General features: G+C 49.9%; 1 protein-coding gene across 1 annotated transcript in view; it reads left to right on the top strand.

Moving 5' to 3' along the window:
* The window catches only part of EPHB1 (EPH receptor B1), a 408827-nt gene that overhangs the window by 132044 nt on the left and 263821 nt on the right, over positions 1-12962 (top strand). The gene's annotated exons all lie outside the window — the stretch shown is intronic.

Raw genomic sequence — 12962 nt, forward strand, 5'->3', positions numbered from 1 at the left:
CACAGGCAGTGGGAGGGAGCTGAGGGGGTCCACAGGGGATCGTTGTCCTGACAGCCTGAACTCCCAGCTCCTCACTTGTCTCCTTGGTGAAAGAAAGAAGTGTATTATTGGGGAGGATGGAGCATTTGAAGGGAAGTGAGTCAGAGTTAAGAGGCCTGGAGAAGATGGAGAGGAGGAGAACGGATGGAGACAGGATGGGTCAGGGTGGGCAGAAAACAGATGGGGACTCTCACCTGGTTCAGGAAGGGCTAGTCTGGCTTCAGTGGGAACAGGGCGGCGCTGGGATGTACCTTCGGCCTTACCTCCAGGTACAGCTCAAACTGTTAGAACCGTGCGGCCTACATCCCAAGGTATTTCCGGTAGCATCAAGGGGCAAGCCCAGGTTTGGAATCTAATGTGCTGGGTCTATTTCCATTTTCCCCTACGTTCTTTAGCTTCTCTGAGCCCATCTTCTGCCTCTATCACGAGGGTAATGGAAGATCGTATTTACACAGTGGTTAGCGGCATACACTGTTTACCTTCTTTGTAAGCTCTAGAGCTCGGTCCACACCATTTGCCCTGTGACTAGTCCTCGTGGTTCCAGTGACTCTTGTTTGCGGGACTGACCTTGGGTGCGATGAGAAGGGAACTGAGGAGGGGGACCCTGAGATGCGAGGTCAGCTTTCCAGCCTCTCTGTTAGGCTGGGGCTCGTGCGTGAATGCCGTCAGAGGTGCTGTTACTGACAGCGCGATTGTTAGTAACAGTGATCACTGCTGCTGCTCCTCGTTGCTGTTAAGTCGGTGCCAGCGGGGCACCGGGCACTGAACATCACTTGTATCACCTCGCCGAGTTCTCACCAGGACCCCGCAAGCCGCATGGTATTTCTCCCATCTTACAGCGCATCTTACTGGTCCCAGGGCAGTGTGACCACAGAGCTCGCTCTTGTACTTCTGTCCCTGGGCGAGTGTGAGGGAGGGATCCCAGAGTCACAGATTATTGAGAAACTGGAGAACAGGGGCAAAAAGAGACAAGGGTTTCCCAGTTTTCTACAGAAGGAAAGGGTCGGTTTGAAAGCCTTGTGCCAGGAATTGCTTTCTAAAGCAAGCTATATGGGGAGGGGTGGGGCAGGCGCTTTGTGGGGTTTGGAGGCAGAGAGTAGCAGGTCCAGGAGGAGACTTGAGGGGGCGGCCCTGCTCCCAGAGCAGGTGAGGCCTGGCCAGGGACCCAGAGTGGGACACAGGTGGTTCCTGGGGCGGGCCAGCTCCGGGGTGATGGAGGAGCCTGTGGTCAGTTCCCGCCCCCAAGGCTTGGCAGATGCTCAGGAAATGAGGACTCCGGGGACAGGAGCGATGTGAGGGGCCTCCGAGAGCTGCTGTTTCCTGTCGGGCAGACTCTGTGTCAGTTCTGCTGAACCAGCCCCTCCTCCGTTTGCAGTCCTCCTCCACTGATAGGATGGAGGGGTGCCTAGTCATGACAGCCTCATCTCCATGCATCTGTCCCCGCTCTTCCTGGTAGAGGCAGGCACATCCAGCACATTTCCTGGTGTCACAAAGGACAACTAGCATGAAAGATGTTGGAGTCCAGATTCAGACTTACCTTGCTGAGTGAGAGCTGTGCCTTCAAACTGACATGGTCAGTGGTAATGGTCCATGCTTTCGTTTAGGTACAAACAGGTCACTGTGGGCAATAAGTCAGGGGTGACCCAGGTGGGCAGTGCCTCTGGTGGTGGGGACTTGCGTGTGGCTGGCTGCATGTTCACGAGGACTGATCACATGATGCAGGTGCAGAAAAGGCTGGACTGAGTTGGTGGTATTTGGAGCAATCCAGGTGCAAGTCACGGGGGATGGTGACCCCACTGTGTGCTGTGCTGGCCTGAGCACATCTGCTACAATGGGCTTATTCTGGGAGCTAAGTTTTTAAAGGAACAATGGAAAACCTGGAGTGTGCCTAGTGGGAGGTGGTACCTGGTAGGGGTGATGCCTAGTTGGGGGTGGTGCCCAGTAGGGGGGATGCCTGGTCGGGATGGCCAGTGATCATGTCATTTAAAGAATGTTGGTAGACCTGGGAGCCTCACCCCAGAGACAATCTGTAGTAAAGTCCAGGCGGCAAAGGCATGAGCTCCAAGTCCTCCCCAGGCTTCCCAGGGCCAAGCTCCAGCAGCCACAGTCCCAGGAAAAAGTCCCCTGAAGTGGGTCACACACAGTGGACACATTCCCACAGTTGGGGCGGGGACAGGATGGAGGGAAGTGTGTCGCCTTCCCAGGCCAGATTTGATTTTCCTGCCCCCTGAGAACAGGAATGATGCCAAGAGCTCTGCTAGGAAGGCCAGTCTCTTCCTCCCCCGTGGCTTGCTCCCTTGCCTCCAGGACGGCTCCAGCAGGCCACAGCCAGCCTGGCCCATGTGCAGTCAAAACTCTGCACTCATAGGATGAAGAGCCCATTTCCTCCGCCTTGGTGGCAGAATGGAAAATGCCACCAGTCTCTTCCAGGGGTAACTGCTCCCAATCAGAGGAGCCCAGGTCTGTCCGGGCAGAGCAGTACCAGGCTGGTGGAGCCGGGGGCCCGCCGCTCCCACCCCTGCCTTGTTCGACAAGGCCTTGTTGGGCAGCAGCGAGGACCACATTCAATCGACAGCTTAAGATAATCACATGTGTGAGGCACTGGGATAATGACAGCTGAATACCCTGCCATGGTTGCCATAGTGACCAGCCAAGCACTGCTTTGGTTCCCTCCTTTTTATTTTTTTTCCTTTCTTGTTTTCTGGGCCTCCTTGTTATGAGGCTGGCTGGTGGGGTGGGGGCATGAGTTTGGGAAATGGGAAAGAGGAGGGAAGCGGGAGGGGAGACCCAAGAGGGGCAGCCCATTATCCGCTCTTTAAATACCCCAGCTGGAGGTGTTTTAAATCTCAACAGAGACAGAGAGAAACAGTGTCTTAATCCCCAGCTCCCTGTGAATTATTTAAAGGGATCTTGTCAGAGGGATGAATTTGTCACTGTTTCAGTGTCAACAGCAGCAGCAGCTGTCATCAGGGCTGAGGACCCCACTCCAGGCAGGGCCTGGTACGAAATGCTGCTGCCTGGTGGCGGTTGCGGTGGCCCGGGTGCTGTGGACAAGGAGCCCCCTCCTGAGGCACAAGCCTGCAGTGTTTTCCCTGGCGTGCTGGCGGAGACCCGTGTGTGAAATGTGCCAGGAGGCAGAGATGCGAGCCATCTGGACCTCGGGCCGGGCAGGCTGGCCTAGCTCTACTAAGGGGGCTCCCATGGCCAGGAGCATGGGATCTCCGAGTGGAGAGGGGTGCTCACTGGCTGGGAGTGGGCAGAGCATATACCCAAGAGAGGGCGCCCAGGCCAGCACCCCAGCTACCCACCCACCCACGCACTCTCAGGCATGCACATGCACGCACACACATGCACACAGACGTGCATGCGTGCACACCCCAAAGAATGACGCACAGGTGCGGACAGCCAGACAGGAGGGGGTCGTAGGTCATACATGTCATGGAAGGAGGGCAAGACGTTCAAGGAAAGATGCCTGGTATTCAGAGAGGCTCAGCTTGCGTATCTGGAGGGCTGATGTCCACAACAGCTGACTCACCGGGGTCTCTTACCCCGGTTGAAGTATTTTATGTGCCTGATTACATTTAATCCTCACGACCGTCTGGTGAGGTAGGGTCTCTGGGTATCCCTCCGGTAGAGGAGGAAACTGAGGTTCAGGGATGTTGAAAGAAAGACATGACCGTGTCACACGGCTGGGTCTGGCTGACTCCGTGGTCTGTGAATTGAACTCCTGGGCTAAGCCAGGGGTCACCACGACCTCCAGGGCGCAGGATCAGGGAGGGCAACCCCAGTGCTTCTTAATCCCAACCCTTTGTTAGTCAGTGCAAACCCCTCCTTCCAAGCAATCTGGATCTGTCAGGCTTGGGGCCTTTACTCTCCCTCCCAGCTCCACACAGCATTTCTGACGTTTTTCCACCATCCAAGTTGCCAGCAGGATTTTGCAGAGACCCTTAGAGACTGCACTGGGACCCAGTGGGTATGTTTTCCCTCCTCTTTCCAAGTTATCGTGTCCCTCCTCCTCCCCGGCTCTTATTCATCTCAGGGAGCGGGTGAGGGAAGACTGTAGAAAAGTCATCACTTTGGGCTTTTTGGAAGCTCTGGGCTCTCAGAAGCAGTGCCCACCCCCGGCTAGGCACCCAGCCTCTTGGCCCACGGTGTGGGCCGTGGTACCAAATAGGGGCCTCTGGTGTCCCCCCAGCCCAGCACAGCTGGGAGGTGAATTCAGCGTGTTGGGAGGTGAGCTGGGGCTTGCAGCCCTCAGGGGAGCCCCTGAGTGAATGGCTGCCTTGCTTGGTCGCTGTACTAAATGGTCGATCCCTCTGGGCTTGTAGGAATTTATGCCCCATGGACCACATTTTACATTTTAATTAGCCCTTGAGCTTGTCTAATAGCGGAGCTCTTTCGGGCTTAGTTTACTGTCTCCTCAGGAGCCGTGTCCTTGGGATCCAGGCCGGTCGGTGGGATGGCTTCAGCCCGGTGTGGGCAGTCTGCTGCCGGGAAGGGTCTCTGGGCCCCTGTGGGCTCTGGGAAGCCGTGTGCTGCCCGGGCCTCAGTGTGCTTCTTGCTCGGAGAGCAGCCAGCTCTAACTGGGGGGCTGAAAGTGCGTCTTTGGGTTTCCTCTGACTGAGCAGGGCCAGGGGAGTTAGGGTCCCACGGGGCATGGTGGTGGTGACTGTTGGCAAAATAGTAGATTCCTTCAAACTAAAGTCTGTGCCCAGATACGGACAGCTGAACGGGACCAGAGCCTGTGAGCTGTGTCCAGTTTTGTCTCCTTGTGGTCTGAGCTGGTGGCTGCCAGGGATTGCCTGGTTGAGAGAAGAGGTGGGGGGGGGTCCCTGCTGAAACCTGCCCTGAAGAAGCCTTGGAGGTTCTGGGAGGAGCCCTGGGGAGGGGCTGCCGGCTGTCTCAGTGCGTCTGCAAGGAGATCAAGTTCAGCTTTTTTTTTTTTTAGTTGAAGTATAGTCAGTTTATGATGTTGTGTCAATTTCTGGTGTACAGCGTACTGTCTCAGTCATACATGTACATGCATATGTTCCTTTTCATATTCTTTTTCATTATAGATTATTATTTTTTAATGGAGGTACTGGGGATTGAACCCCTGACCTCGTGCATGCTAAGCACACACTCTACCACGGAGCTATACCCTCCCCCCGCTGCCCCGAGTTTAGTTTAGTCCCTATGTTCTGCTGACCCAAGGGCGGAGTTATTTATCTAAGGTGGAAAAGATGATTTCGACACTCTGATGTATTAGCCAGAGGCAGATCCTGAGGTTCACATAACAGAGCTGCTGCCGCTGTGGATGGTAACAAGAATAATCGGTACCTAGTGAATGGTAGTTACGTGCAGGCACGGCCTGGATGATGTCTTATGTGATCTTTGAGTCCTTGTGACACCCTGCAGGGTAAACAGTATTCTGCAGATGAGGAAACCAAAGCTCAGAAAGGTGCGTGCGGTGGCAGATCTGTACTTGGCAGAGGTGGGGTCCTCCTGCCCCCGGCAACCTCTCCCGCCTCACCTCCTCCCACCCGTCCCCTGCCCTGTGCAATCTGGCAGCTACCCTGGCCTCTTGACTTTCTCGGCAACGTGCCAGGCACACTCTGGCTCCAGAGAGTTTGTTTTTGTTCCCGGAGCCTGGAATGCTCCTCTTCCATGTGCCCTTCAGTCTGGTGGCTACTGAGTGTCATTCTGATCTTTGCCCAAAAGGAGACCTCTGACGACCCCACTGCCAGCTGTCACTTGTTAACCCCTTACCTGCTTCTCAGTAGTGTTTGACGCTGTCCGACTTTGTCTTACTCGTTTGTTTGCATGCTCACCCTCTGGTTTGCTTTATTAGATTGTCAGGCCCATGAGGGCAGGGACTTTGTCTCTTGGTCACTGCTGGGTCACACCAACACCTAGGCTACTACTGGGGGATGTAGCAGATGCTCAATTCTTCATTTTTAAAATGAGTTAAATGAGCTGGGTTTGAAACAAATCAGAATAGCCTCTTCCTAGCCTCATAGAAGCTAAAAAGCCAATTTCGATGATTTCTGTCGTCATCTTAAACAGCAGCACCCAGAGGAAGTGCCCAGTTACTATGATGCTGCGCCATCGTAGCCCTCGGGCATTCTGGGAGGGGCAGGGTCGGCCCTGGGGTTGCAGCAGTCCCGGGAAGGGCCAGCGATCAAAAGTTTTTCCAGTGCCCCCTGCTTGGAAATCTCTTCAGAGGCACAAAGTAGAACCAGCTCACTCTTAACTTCATTTTTGATCAGGCCATGTAATTTCTTAGCTTACTCCATCATCTGACTCATCAGATTGGGCTCCAGATGCCCTTTGCCTGTTTTCAAAATCCAGATCCACCCTTGGAGGAGAAAAAACGTGTTAGGGTTTCTGAAGGTTGTTCTAGAAGGCAGTGTAGATGGACCAGTGGATGGAGTTTGTGACAGTGGTTTTGAAGGAAAATAGTGTGTTTCACACACACATACACACACAGAGGCACTCCGGCTGTTCCAGAGCGGCAGAGTTGCAGGATCAGACTCCCACAGGCAAGTCTGAGAAACTGAGATGGTGGAGGAACCTATGGGCATCTTTATCAAACATCAAAGTCCTGGTCTGAAAGCCTGAACAAGTACTTTCTAATGGGTGTCGTTGTTTTCTTTATTATGTTTATCTCAAGGACAGGTGATCCACTGGCATCACTAATAATGCCCTTTCAAAGGCGGCTCATGTTCTGCTGGTTGTGCAAGGCTTCTTTCTTTGTCTTCTCCCAGGGACAAGTTAGCCTGGTGGCACCTGCTGTAAGTCCCCAGCTAAGGACCAGGGACTGAGGAGGCAGAAAAGTTAAGGAACAGACGAGGACCTGGCTCATTCCTTCAGTCTGTCACTGTTTATTGAGGGCTAGGTACTGGGAATATCAGGAGGTCCCCAACACAGCCTAGCCCCCTAAGAGGCAAATCTGGGGGGAGAAGGATTTGGGACACTGCAGCAGGACTGCAGAGAGCAAGATGGTAAGTTCCAGGAGGGAGTCAGGAGGTGTCCCGCCAGCAGCTGGATAAGTAAGTCTGGGCATCTCAGGGAGGTCTGGGATGTACCCCATGGCGGTTGCAGCCTTGTGTGTGGCTGAGATCACCCAGATAAAAAGTGAGAGGAGAGGAGGGTGAGGATGGAGCCCTGAGAAACCTGTGGATTTCACTGGTCCCAGACATCACTGAATGAAAACGTGGTCACGTAATACCCATGTTGCAAAGCTAAATGCGTGGAGTTATTTCACTGTTGGCATGAACTAATAAATTAGTCAAAACCTAATTCCCTGTCCTCAAGGAGCTCACAGCCTGGCAGTGGAAACAAAGCAATTAACGAATAGTTCGAAACAGTGTATTATCAAATGCTAAATTGTGTGGAATGTGCTCAATCATACTTTGAGCATCCGGGAAAAAGGTAGCTGAAAATTAACTGGGAAGATGTCACGGAGGAAATAAAACCTGAGCCCTGTGAAAGGAAGGGGCTGTAAAGAGAGCTGAGCTCTGCCACCCATCAGCTGCCTGACTCCAGGTCACTATTGAATGTCTCTGGGCCTCAGTGTGCCCGTTTGTCAACTAAAGATCTTGGTCGACACAACGCACTGTGGCTTCCAGCCAGATTGTTGTTCTCTGGTTCCGTGTCTCCGAGGAGTTGAGTTGGGAGGATGAGGAGGTGGAAGAAAGGCATCTGGACATCATGGGGCAGAAATGGGTACCATCTCTGTGTGATGTGAGAGGACATGGTCCTGGCTCGAGCCCTGGCCATCTCTTGCCTGGTCTGCGGTTATTTCTTCTGACCAAACAGCAAGCCAGGGCATTAGTCCAGGCGTGAGGTCATGCCAACACCAGTGCGTGGCTGTGGAATGCAGGAGAGAGGCCAGATAGGAGGAACATTGTTCTGGAAGAAATGGAAAATTGTGGTGACAAATTGGGGACGAAGTTGCCAGGGGCATACTGTTTGTGGATAAGAGAAATTGGGCCAGCATTGTCGGGTGTTGAGGTGTAGGCTGGAAACAGATAACAGTTAACAAGGAGTGGTTTTCAAAAAAAGCTGTATTGAGGCACAAGTTGCGTGTCATAAAATGTACATTTTAAGGGCACAATCCAGTGATTTTTAGTAAGTTGACAGAGTTGTGGAATCATCACCACCAACCCATTTTAAAACATTTCCATCACCCACCCCCAGTTCACCATGTCCATTTGTAGTCACTCCCATTTCCAACACCGGGCTCAGGGAAATACTGACACTCTTCTGTCTGTAGATATGCCTTTTCTGGACATTTCATGTCAGTGAACCATACAATATTTGATCTTTTGTGTTTGGCTTCTTTCACTGGGCGTCATGTTTTAGAGGTTCATGCATGTTGTTGCATGTACCAGGAATTCCTTCTTTTTTATTTCCAAATACTATTCCCTCATATGGCTACATCAAATCATTATGTCATGTTTTCAACAGCTACACTTATTGTTTATGTGCTCGCTGGTTGGTGGACATTAGCACAGGGTTCTAGTTGTCATATTCAGGTCCAGTGCAGAGCTCCAAGGAGTGTAGCCTACAGCCAGACTGAGGATGGATCCCAGTTGCTGAGTCAAAGGGTGTATGTGGTTCTAATTTTGATAAATAACACCAACTTTTCCATAGAGATTGTACCAATTTGCCCTTCATCCAGCTATGTATCAGAATGTTTATCCCCTACACCCTCTCTGACAGAGTGTGTTACCAAATTTTTGTCTAATGAGAAAAATAAAAAAGTGTCACAATGCATCTAATGGCCCTTTCGATTATAATGAGTGCAGTTTAGCATCTTTTCATATCTTTACACACTATATCTGTTTCTTTTTATTAAACAGTTTGTTAACATTCTTTGCCCATTTTTCTATTTTGTCGTTGATGGATAGATCGTCCTTATATATGAAGGGAAATTAACACTTTGTCTGTGATAAGTTCAAGTGGTCTTTTTCCCAGCATTCTTTCTTTTCTTTTCTTTTTTCCTTTTGATTTTACTTAGTGGCTGTTTCTGTCTTGCCAATTAAGAAATATTGGATGGCGCTGAATTGATCAATCTGTTCTTTTATGGCTTTTGAGTTTCATGTCATAATTACTATACATACATTGTCTCCATGGTTTCTCTTAGTATTTTTATGGTTTCATTTTTAACGTTTAAATCTTTGATTCCTGGGAATGTATTCTGGAGTAAAGAAGGAAGTATGGATACAAAGTTACGTTTCTCTCCAGATGGCTATTCAGCTATTACAACAATTTAAAAAAAAGAGATTCACCTTTTCCTTCCTGATTTGAGTGGCCAGTATTTTAAATGTGGAGAAAAACTATTGATTTGACATCTAAAAGGTGCCACCAGTTACACTGAGACCAGTAGGCTTGGGAGTGCCCTCTTCTCTGCATTCTTACTGAGATTGGGTATTTTATCTTTTTCATTTTTTGCCAATCTGATAAGCAAATCATAGCGTTTCGTTGTTTTAATGGGAGGTGATAATTACAGGAAGGAACACAGGTGGCAGTGTGTCAAATGCCCAGAAGTAGAGGCTGAGAAGCTGCCACTGAACAGAGACCTTTAGGAAAAGGGCTTTGGAGTGGGCAGTGAGGGCACCTCGTGGGGACTGGAGCCAGCTCAGGTCTTGGTAAAAGAAATTGGGTCTGAACAGCAAAGGTGTGTTATATCCAACATTGGTGAAACTCCCCTTTTTCAAGGATCTCGGAAGCGGTGTCCTTGGGAACATGGGATACCTCAAAGCGTGGTTGGGGAGGCAGGACAGATGCATAGAAGAGTGTTAAGGGGACACGTGGCCCCTTGAGTCTGGTCACACTGGCCTCTCTCTGTCCCCCACCCTCTACTTGGCTTATTGAGGGCCTTGAGATTCTACACCAAGATATATTTTCAGTTTCTACCAGTCTGGTCCACCCCACCATCATCTCTCACCTGGACCACAACAGTCACATCCAGTTGACCTGCTCATGCACTTATCCAACCCAGTTCTCTACTTTGCATCTGAGAAATCTTTTAAAAACTCAGCTCTGATCACCTGTATTTGTCTCTCTAAAACTCATTAATGCCTTCTAGTTATCCTCAGGATGAAGTTTAAAGTTCTCAACCAGACTCATCCTCTCCCCAGTCTTCTTCTGGCCACCTCTGGTTTTTTATGACTCTTCATTACTCCACGGTGCCAGGCCACTTTTCTCCACCTCAGGGCCTTTGCACTTGCTCTTTCAGGGCTGGATGCTCTGCGCCTCTCTGCCCACAGCAGATGCACACTTCTCCTAGCTAATTTCTACCCACTCATCCCTCTCAGCTTGGAGAGTCTTCTCTGACACACTTCTGTGTATCAGGTGCACCCCCCTCCTTGGCATCATGAAATTTTCCCTCACAGCAGTTGGCACAATTGTAATAATTTAGTTAATTTAATTACCGTTTGTCTAATTTCTGTTTCTCTCACTGATTATCAGCTTCATAGTGCTGCATCCCCTGTGGCTAATGGAATGCCTGGCAAAAGTTGGCATTCAGTAAATGTCTTATTTTTCACTGATGGATGAATGAGGTAAAACTATAAAATGATGATGCTGATTCCAAGTATCGTAAACAAATCATCATGTCTGTCCCTTCCCACTGGAAGGCTATTCCACCCTCATCTCGATCTACCCAAATCTTCTCTTTCTTCAAGTCCCCTAATCCTAGTAGCCACTTGCTCAGAGAGCATCTGAACCTCCTCTAGCCCACTCTGATTGTCATCTTTCCAGCCCCTCCTGCACCTGCTGGCAGGAGAAGGAGAGAAGGAAAGAAAGAGACTCCACGATGGCCTTTTCCCAAACAGCGGGGAGTTACTTTCCTTTCTCTCAGTTTCTCTCCACTCTTCCCTGTGGAACATACAGCTGTATTCTACCTAATTTGCTTTGATCGCTCCCTTAGGAACTGTCATGGAATCAATTAGATCTGTAGAATTTTATGACTCGAGGTCACTCAGTATGATTCCTCATTTTACAGATGAGAAAACTGAGGCCCAGGAAGGTTAATGTTTGAAACAATTACCCTTGTTGGGTTTTATAAGACCAATCAGTGTCATTTTCTAAGATAAATGTCCTCAATATCCCAGCTCCGCGAGAGTGTAAATCCTCGTTCTGTCTATTAAAAGACACAGTGGCGGTGACAGTTTCAGTGCTGTGGTGGGCCCCCAGGGGTGGGCTTCCTGTCTTGCTCCCACACAGCAGAGCTGCGTTAGTTTTGAGGGAGTCCAGGTCCCCACCCTAAATGGGGTCGCGGGCTTCACTTGTGCCTTGACAAAGGAGCCCGACGTTCCTGCCGAGACCTTATACATCCCAGTGAAACGATGGATCGTGAGACGGGCTGTGTTTAAACAATAGCAGAGCAGCAAAAGAAGCCTGTCCTTCCCTCAAAAGTCATGTAGGGTCAACTGGGGAAAATGTGATTTCAAAATAGCCCTGGGAAGGGAGAGAGGCCTGAAGCTTTGAACTAAAACAACTGTCAGCGATGACTTCTCCCCAATGTATTTGCTTTCTGGTTCCAAAAACCCAGGCAAGCAGAACGTCACTTTAACCAACATTTAAATAGAACATAACATCATCTCAGGAAGGAATAAAAAGTGGTTCCTCCACATCTAGAGGAATTAAGCAAAGTCCAGGTGAGGTGGGCCCGTGTGCAGGGATCCTGGAAGGAGTCCAGTCCATCAAGTGCTCCAGGCTGGGGAGGGAACTGGCCCCCCTGAGAGTGCTGGGAGGGGCTGGGGGTTAAGGGCCATAGATAGGCTGCAGCTTAGGAGTCTAGTGAGGGGACCTGGAGCAGAAGTGGCCATGAGGTGACTGTACAGGCCTGGCTGGGCAGGGCCACCTCTGCATGCACCCATCTTTCATTTCCTCTGCACCATGCCTGGTCTTCGGAAGCCCCGGTACAAGTTTGAAGGACAGCCTTGCCTCCGTCCTCTTGCTCCCCCAGAAGGTTCATTCTATGCAGGAAGACACAACAGTATATTTCCCATGCACACACGATTAGCTTTCAGCTCTTTTAATGAAGAATTCTAATTTGTCTATTTCAGCTCCACGCTGTGAATAATAAGCCATCAGCACAATATTTAAAGAAATGGTACTGTTTGATTTCTTTTGTCATCCCTTGTAAATCGTCCAGGATCTTAAGCTGTTTTCATGTTAGGAAGTTGAATTTCTTCTGCTCTTTATTTAATTCTTCAGCAAACACGTTGGAACCTCCTGGGAGTACCCCCAGGTCTTGAGGTCAGGGTCCTGAGAGCTCCCCACGACGGGCAGCTGCTTCCTCTCCCAGCACAAGGAAGGAAGAATGATGCTGGAACTCTTCTTTGGTCCCTGCTCAGAGTGGCTCAGTTAAGGAAGCTGTGTCTTTTATGGGCCCCCTCCCCTTACTGCCTGTTACTGAAAGAAGCTACAAGGTGAATTTCTTTGGCCATTCAAAGCACTTGTTTGTATCTCCTCTCTTCCTCGGCTCCTCTTATGGCCACGTGGCCAGGGGTGAGTTGAATGATGTCTTTTCACCTGTAAATTGGGGGTGATAGTATCTAGTTCCATGGGGAACTGTCGGGAAGATTGAGAGCGATCACTTAACAAATACATTGTGCCTCCTCTTCTTCCAGTCTACGGACTGCTGAAAATGAGAGCTCTCTTTTCCAACGTGAATCACAATGGTCTCTGCCTTTTTAAGAAGCTTTCCTTACTCCCTAAGTAACACTGTCCAACATTCTCTTCCATCACATCTTTGCTTGAAATTTGCAAACAGTGAAGCTTAATTTGCTTCCTTCAGAATCTCTCTTAGCTACCTCTACTCTTACCAGTTTCACAGTCTAGCTCTTTCAAAGAGATGGATGAAACGAAAGTTTATGTGAATCTAAGTTTGTTGAACACTTATGAAAAGCTTTATATTCATACGCTTT

Source organism: Vicugna pacos, chromosome 1, assembly GCF_048564905.1.
Source record: "Vicugna pacos chromosome 1, VicPac4, whole genome shotgun sequence".
NCBI lineage: Eukaryota > Metazoa > Chordata > Mammalia > Artiodactyla > Camelidae > Vicugna > Vicugna pacos.